The sequence below is a fragment of the Melospiza melodia genome, chromosome 1 (genome assembly GCF_035770615.1).
Source record: "Melospiza melodia melodia isolate bMelMel2 chromosome 1, bMelMel2.pri, whole genome shotgun sequence".
In the NCBI taxonomy this organism is placed as follows: domain Eukaryota; kingdom Metazoa; phylum Chordata; class Aves; order Passeriformes; family Passerellidae; genus Melospiza; species Melospiza melodia.
Window position 1 is genome coordinate 147648645 of NC_086194.1, and position 9010 is coordinate 147657654.

General features: G+C 40.3%; 1 protein-coding gene across 11 annotated transcripts in view; it reads right to left on the reverse strand.

The window, feature by feature from the left end:
* OXR1 (oxidation resistance 1) overlaps positions 1-9010 on the reverse strand; it is a 346510-nt gene that overhangs the window by 137908 nt on the left and 199592 nt on the right. The gene's annotated exons all lie outside the window — the stretch shown is intronic.

Below are 9010 nucleotides of genomic sequence, written 5' to 3' on the forward strand. Positions count from 1 at the left end.
TCAAACTGTCCAGACTATTTTAAGGTTGTATCTCTAAGTCTTTACTTCACCTGGTTAGAAGTTTCTGAAATTGCTTTATTATAGGCTGTGCAACCAGCACCCAGATCCTATTCCCCTGAAAATTACTGAGAGATTGTCACACATACTGTAGGGTGGAGGATCACATTCTATACTACCATCTTCCCTCCCATTCACTGAATTGAGAGTTTTCAAGGGCCAGGGCATCCAGTGGTCTGGGAGCTCCATGGTATTCTCTTAGACTTACAGAATACCTTGCTAAGTGTGAAACCATACAAACTCATAATATTTTTCCATGTAATTAACTTTGGCATAGTATCAATTATTTTCTGTGCTAGCTGCAGGTAATTTATACATCAACAAAGCTGTTTTATCCACGGACTTTAATTCAGGCAATTGCATTTACATTTCTGATTCCAGCCCTATGCTTGACTGTTTTCTGAGTTGTTTACAAGTCAGCTGCAATATCCCTGGGCACTTAATGTTCCCAAGATTGCTGCGCTATATGCAGTCATAACATGCATACATTTATGTAGTCAAATTTGGAAGCAAAAGGGGATTTTTAACTTCTCAAAGAGATGGCAGAGCAGGTTGAAAGTTACAATGCTCTAACAGTACCACAGATTTGTGTGTTCTAGTTCTACCGTCTCAACAAATAATCATCAGCACAGCAGGCAACCACAGCTCAGGTTCAAATAACAGGCTGTGGATATGCTTGTCACAAGATATGGAAATGCAAATCTGCACATTCTTCTGCCCTGCCCAGTAAATCATACAGCTTGAAACAACTTTAGGACCTCATTTGAAATATAAAACTAATTTATATGTCATTATTATCTCTATTCCATGAGATATAAATGGGATTCTGATCTCACCACTAAAAATTCAGTGAGGTATAAAGGCATTCTGTGAAAGGGGAATTGATAATCCACCATCAGTGATTGAGATCCAGCCAGCAACATCTGAGCCCAGGCAGATACAACAGCCCTGAGGCTGCAGTGCCTCCAGGCAAGTGGGGACCTTTTGGTCTGGCCTTCCTCCTGCAGCTGGGCATCCTGTGCTGCCTCCTGATGCCTCTGCCTTGTCACAGGGAGCTGCTTGCAGCTGAACGCCAGCCCTGGGGCCAGAGGGGCAGCAAGCCAGAGAGCCCTTGGTGAGGGCATTAAGAGGCTGCAGAGTGTGAGCACCATGCTCTGTGAGCTGCCAACAGATCACAGGGCTCAGGTGGGGACTCAGTCCAGGGCAACAAAAGCACAAATCTCACAAGAAATCATCCAAACTCTCCTCATGCTCCTTTTCAAATGGAACAACTTCTTCCTCGAGCCACAAGATTTACCCTTGTACTGAGGCTCAAATGCCCTTTGGGCAAAGTCTCTATGAGGAGGCTAAAACATCTAGAATTTCTCCTTGCTAGGAACACAAACTGGTCCTGAGTGTTCTGCAGGATATAACTATATCAGGTAGATCTCTGTGGAGACACCTAACTTGTCAATGGCAAGTTAAAGACTAGGCAAAATGAGAAATCTTTAATCATCATTGCCAAAGCAGAATTGAATTTTTGCCTTCCAACTTATGTATAATTCAAGTATTTTGAATAACAAGTATCATTTTGGCATTTTAGTGAAACGTGCAGAAAACATATAGACAGTATAAAATGAGCTTTCTATTGCTTGGCTTTTTTGAATATTTGATCTATACACCACATCCTTCATTGAAAAGATGTTAATTTAAGCTCTGTTTGCTTGAGGGAGTTTCACCATGTACTGGCCACACAGGTTTTATAAATTTTTATCTCGTTCTTTTTGCACTTCTTATTCGTAAATCAGGTTAGCTTTTACTACATGGGAAATAAAGGTCTTCAAATATACAGGAATATTTTATAATTAAGACAAAATTATCCTTCTGTCTGCCTTCTGTCAGGAGACCCTCCTGCTCTAAGCACTGAGCTCTGATTAAGTACATCCAGTTTTCTCTTTTCACCCAGGGTTTTCAACACGGCCAAGCAGGTTCTGGCACTCCCACCAGGGCTCCCAGGATGGCCCAGAGGGCTGAGTGGGGATGCCAGCCCACACTCTGCTCTTTCAGACACTGCAGCTGCACAGTAGCTGAGATCCAGAGCACTGGTAAGGGCCCTCCAGACACAAATAGAAAACAGGAAGTGTGTTAATGGCACCTTTTTAGAAAATGCTATCTTGGGCATATATGTTTTCATTTCTTGTCATCCTAAGAAGTAAGAAATGCCCCTTCATAAGCTGACTAATAACAGGCTGTACTGAGAATCTATATATAAAGGAGAAACATACTTCAGAACAGATACGTGGTGAAATACTGCTTATTTAAAAACAAATGGAAAACCCACACAACTATTCTGTTTCTCGGTTCTGTGGAAGTAGGAGGAAGATTTTCAACAACTTTTTACTTTGTGTTCACAAGAGAATAAAGGTTATAAAGGTATTTCTTTATGTTTTTACCCTCCAGGCACAGCCCACAATGATGATGATACATCCCCTTGGCTGCAGAGGGACTGTGCACAGGGGAAGCTCTGCTGCACCAAGCAGCAGAAGCCACAGGAGACACAGAAGCTGCAGGAGTGGGAGCCAGGGCATGAGAATCCCCAAGAGAGAGTGAATTGGCTCAAGCAGGCATAGACATGCGCTTGCATTACATGTGCAATGTTCAAAGCATATCACTGGCTGCCAGAAGCCACTGAAGATACAGCTAGAAGATTTCCACTGATTTAAAATACCCATCTTCAATAAAAATGCCATGATTCGTTTGGATTTTTTCCATTTAGTGGAAATAAGGCACTTCTAGACTAAAGAAAATGTTGTCACCACCAGATCTCCTGTTGGGAGCCTGTGTCTGTGCACAGTGCCAGGGCTGTGGGCTGCTGGAGGTGACACAGGTGTCCCTCTTGCCTGAACTTCAAGCAGGCAGGGTGGACTTTCCACTTACATCTGTCACAGAAAAAATAAATATGTCCTCCAGTACTTACACGATTCATGTAAGATTCTTTAAAAGGTGTATATTTTTTAAAATCTACTTTTAAAAAATATTTAAGCACACCAGGAGACATTTTTCAGGGTTTTCCTGAAAAAAAAATCTATACCTTGTTTCTTTACCACTTTTAATAGTTTAGCATTAGAAAAGGACATTGCCTAAGAAAGGAAGGTACTCTTGTATTTTACAAGTTATAAAGTTCATTTTATTATCTACAAACCAAAGGTTTCATTTTTAATTTTTGTGTTTAATAAACCCAACCTGACATAATGTACTGCAGTTATCAAGTTTGTCAGCATTTTTTCAGAAGCTGGACCTTCTTCTGGCAAATGTTGCCAGTCAAATTACAATAGAGAGCAGCACGATGAAGTGTGTTACTCCTCAGTCTTCCATAAACCAGTTGTGTAATCCTGAGTCTCTCCCAGCTTCCTGACAGGGCTACTGATTCCATGGCATCCTTAGGTCCCTGCCTGATGCTGAGGCCACCAGCAAGGTGGCTCAGCTGTCTCCATCCTGGTAAGGAGGTGACCATCAATGAACCCCATGGCTTATCGAGAGATACCACCCAAACTCTTTTTACATATGTGATGTAAATCTCCAGCTGTCAATTTTAATGTCAAAGTAAAAAGAAAGATCTGACTTGCAGGAGGTGAAGGTACCTGGGCTCTTCTCAGCATCCTACTCTGGCAGAACTGTATTTCTTGAACCAGCTGTGGAGGCAGGTCACAGCTTGCCAAAGATCACTCGCCTCAGTAGAAACATGCACATGCTAAAGTTCAAGAGCAGACAGCTTGCCTCCTTCTGTGGAGTTATCTACCAACTCATTATACCATAAAAACACTTAAATATTAAAATACTGATTTTATGTTGCAGAGCATTTAGAAGCCTTGTAAGAAATGGCATTAATAAACATGAAGTAGTTTATGCTGCTCTTGCCTGAGAGGCAAGAATGTGCCCAGGATGATACAAGCCTGTTCAGATCCTTGCCTTAAGGCACTGATCTTGGAAAGCAAAACATTTCAGTGCAGCACTAAAGAAAAATGATCCCGCTCAGCTTTTCCCTTACTATTTTCAGGACACATCTTGTCTCTGTGTTCCTGTGCTTCAGTGAGCTCCCCTGGTCAGCAGCGTTTGAGCTGTTGTGCCTTCAGTAACAGCACTCTCTGTCCAGGAGCATGGGGAGCATTTTCGGGACCACAGTGCCTGGGCATGCACGCTGCAATAAGCACAACTATTTTATTCTTTCTTTCCCAGACATTTACAGAGGAGCTGCTTGACATTTAGGAGCAGTTACCACCACAGTCTTGGTGGATTGAGAAGGAAGGAACATGCTCCTAGCAAGAAGTGGAGACACCCGGAAGGGCAGTGTCACCCTGCAGTGACATTGCGACAGGTTTAAATGAGGTGACAAAGCTTCATCCACAGACTGGGGATCTCAACCTTTCAGCTGCAGGTGGGGAAGCCACTGGGGCAAAGAAAGGAAGAAGAGGAAGGAAGGGGATGACAATCAGCACTCCAGGCAGTACCTCTGCCTCTGTAGAGGCAGCAATGGCTGCTGCCCAGGCTGCAGCTCGTGTGTGCTGGGAAGGGCCTCACCACCACTCATGCCTCTTCCCTTTGCAGTGAGTGGGACTCACAGGCAGCACATTCTGAGATTCAAGAGGACAGTCTAAAGCCATAATTCAGTTTCATACTGAAGTAAAGACATGTCCTCTCCAGCAGATATGGATGACCTTTCCCTTGAACCACCATTTAGATTTATGCCCTTGACAAGCAACAAACTTTTCCTAATTTTTTTCTGCTCACAATGATACAAAATAGAGTTGGACAAACACAGAAACAAGAGATTGTATAACACAGCTGCCCTGCAGTGTTTTTTATTTTAATTTTCAAATCAATAAGTCCAGACAGCAGAATAAGCACTGCAGCTACACCCACTGCCAGACACTGGCAATCTATAGGTACAGTAAATGATATTAATGAAAGAAGAATCCAATCAAAAAGCACTAAACTGAGGTTTGTCAAAGCACAGTGAAGGTTTTTTTCCCTAGTCCAGAACTAAGAACGCCTAAAGGCTGGTGCCTGGCTGACATTGCCAGGTTAAGATCCCCATGATCAAACATAAGCCTCAATGGATAGATGAACAGAGAAATACAGGAGATGAGGAGTTAGTGCCCAACAGTGTGAAAAAAGAAGCCAAGGAGATATTTAAACAGTTTCAAAGGATCAAAACCAGAGCCCAGAAGACAAATGAGGCCGCAGTATGTTAAATGAGGCAAGTGAGTTTGGAAACATTTGTGTATTTAGCTTCCTAACTAGAGCTCAGCTCCAAGGCAGAAGTGTTAAACAACCACCTGATCAGAATTTGTAAGGAAACAGCGTACAAGCTAAAACATGGAAGCTGCATTTAGATGCATGCAATAAAACTGTCAAGATTTTAGAAGTCCTGTTAGATAAATCAGATGCTTTTTGTCTAAATGCGAATCAGTAAATCACATTTCCTTTTCAGGAACTATTGGCAGTATTTCAAGATGTATTTAACTAATCTCACAATGTGTGGTTGTTTTCCTTGGTTAATCTTTTATGAAAAGGAGCTATTAGGAAATCAAAATATTATGGCTAAGCCTTGCTAATTTCTCTTAGGTACAGAAAGGTAAAACCTCTTTCACCTCACATGTGAAAAATGTGAAAAATAAGAAGAACTTAAGAATATAACACAACAGAAAATAAAAATAAGAGACCAGAATCCATTCCCTTCATGCTGTTCAATAGCCTTCTGTATACATATAGACTTCGTTCAGGTAAGTAAATTTGTACCCCCAGTAAATTTGGGGGTAACTTCTGACCACATTAGTGGTAGAACATATCTATTAAAATCTTTACACAAAACTCAAGGGAATAGAAAAGGAAAAAGGCAGTAGGATTGCTCACTCCAGTCTGGATGGAGGCACTGTTTGGTACCTGCCCTCACTGAGCACATCCTGCTCCTGCTTGCTGTACTGGATGCATGGCTCTGCTCCAGCTGCATGTACCAGGCAGGGTCCTCTCCTTGAAACCCTGCCAGCATAAATACTCCAGCCTCATTGCTTCAGCACAGACCTCCAGTGTTTCATGAAGTCAAGACTTTCAGAATAGTTTAGGCACAAAACCCCTAACTTTCCAACAAAGGCAAAACCCAGAGGTAGTCAAGCTTCAGATTGGGAAGTTCTTATATTTCTCCAATTTTGTCTAAAATACTAATTCCATCTAGAAAAATGCCTGGTTTTGGTAAACTAACTCCAGAACTAACAGACTCTGTCTGGCTGTAAGATTAATGTCAGGTTTGTATTTTATAGAAATATTTTTAAGTAACCGCAAAGATTCGTTTGGAGATAGCTAAAATCAGACAGAAATCCAGTCCAGTGTCTTTCTTAGTAGTGATCATTACAGTGACCTCCTGCTGATCCTGTCCCACAGCTTTTCCAAGATAATTGGGTGCCCAGAAGATATATATTTAGAACATTGTTGTACTCATAATTTATGTGAACAAAATACAGAGTCCCTTGACCTTCCATTACATTTATTCTGCAGTATATACTGCAGGGGAAAAAAAGGCTTGGAACTCAGTAAATCACTAAAATGCATACATTCTGAGAATATAAAGCTTTTAATGTTAGTATGGTAGAAATTAGTAATTTCCTTCCATAAAATGACAGGTAACAAACAGGGGAGAAAGGGTAGATACAGTATGTTATGTATGGGAACTGACATCTTCATCTGTGCTGCAGCTACTGCATTTCATCTTTACAGAGTGCTGAGAAATCAAGAAGTTATATAACTTAGTGAAAAGCTGATAGGGCCAGTGACATTTGAAATGCTACTCTGTGAAATTCAATTGCAAGATGTGAAAAAAAACCCTCATCAGGAACCAAAATCTCCATCCCATAATATATCCATATATATGTACACTTTAGAAATATAAAAGAGCAATAAAACTTTGAAGAAAAAGGGAGTGTGGGAGGGAAGTGGAAGAACAGGCAGAGCAGAGAAGGAACAGAATAATCACAGATCATTTCAAGACAGTATTATGAGGAAGCAAAAAGACAATTTATTTTGATGGTACCCTTTTGATTCTGCTTATGCTAAATAGTAAATAGGTAACACAGTAGCAATTTACAACATGGAATTTTATTGGAATAAGAAAGCTAAACAATCCTTGCATACATAAAAAAAGCATATGCTTTCTTAACCTAGCAACACAAGAGTCTTACTTGGATCAGTCTTTACTTTGGTAAGGGAAGATGGACCCATCAAAAGGATTTAAAGCTATCTGTGATTGGAAGCAGATCAGGAAAAGTCAACAGACCTAATTTATTTTCCAGTTGTCTCAGCAAAAAAAAAAAAAAAAACAACAAAAAAAAAACAAAACAAAACAAAAAAAAAAAAAAACAAAAAACAAAAAACAAAAAAAAACAACAAAACAAAACAAAACAAAAGAGACAATGATACTGACTCAAGAACCATAAAAGAATCTCTACAATCCACAAAAATTGATTTCTTAATATTCATAACAATCATTCTGACTTTTCATCCATTCAAACATGGGTCACTATGAAAATAAAAGATCTGGTAATTCTCATTTGATTCATATAAAAGTGAAGTGAACTTTCAGAGAAGGAAAGCAAAAGAAGACATTTTCTGTGAAAGGGGTGTAATGGATGAAAAGGAGTCCATTCAAAACACACCCAAAGCACATTAAAAGAGAATTCACTGAATGAGTGCCAAATTAGAATCATGTTCCTGTTCATCCAGCAAGCAGCTACTGAAGATGTCCACCACATCAAGGTCTGCACATTTTTAGGCACAGAACTACATCTGGTTCTAGTCCTGGGAGCAAAGGTGAGAGCTGCACAAGCACGTGGAGACAAAATGCACCACTGCCCATTCTCAGCACAGGAAAACCTTGCGCTGAGGAGAATGCCAAGAGTTAAAACTCTGGCTTGCTCATCAAGATCAGCAAACTACAAGCATTTTGATGAGCTGGTCTGTTATAAAATCAATGCTGACTCCAGCACAGCAGGCTGGCACAAACACAAACCTGCCCTACCTGCATAATGCTTCCTACAGGAAACAAGCAGTCAATTTTACCAATAAACTTTGCGTGATAAGGACAGATGCTAGCTGAACCTGGCATCTGCTAAACTTGATTTCACAAGAACACTTTTCCCTTCCAGAATTATATTTAGTATCTTTTAGAAGCATAAACATAAAGAAATGTTCACTGCATTTTGTTCCACCATTTCAGGTCTTCCCCCTACTCAAACTGCAGCAGCAGAATTTTAATGACTGGGGAAATGCAGCAGGGCTGTAAGAGAATATTGTACTGCAGCAAATCAGTGCTTCTGTAGGTTTCCTTCACTGTAACTCTGATCTCCTAAATCTGCTACAGCACCAGTACATATTTCTGTAAAGTGCAGCTCCTAACAGAGATTATGTAGGAAAAAAAAAGGGCTTGAGAACTTCTTAATCAAGTTCTACACTTACAATACCTAGGAAAAAGCCTAACCAAAAGCTCAAAAGCAGAATTCCCAAATAGTTCCCAGTGCCATCTGATATGATTTCTTTCTTTACTTACTTCTTTTTACCCCAAATGCCTTTGTATTTTAAAGTACCCATACGTTCATTGTGCCTTTCTGCCAAACTGCCTTCCATGAAGCAATTAAATGTATAATTGAGATCTTCAAGTCATTACAAAGCAAATTCAGTGACTTTTGGAATGATTTCCAGGGAGTGAGATGACACAAATCAATTTTATGCCAAGACACACTTTTGCATGCATGCATGCATTCAATATGTATCACACAACCCCTCAGAAGCCTGAGGGGCTGTTTCTCCCACAAAGAACACTTCCAAGATTTTCAGGGAAGGCATTTTCAAAGCTTAAAGTTCTCTACTGTGAATGATCCCATCAGTCAAATATTAAGATTTTAAACTTTTTACTGGTGGTAGGTAT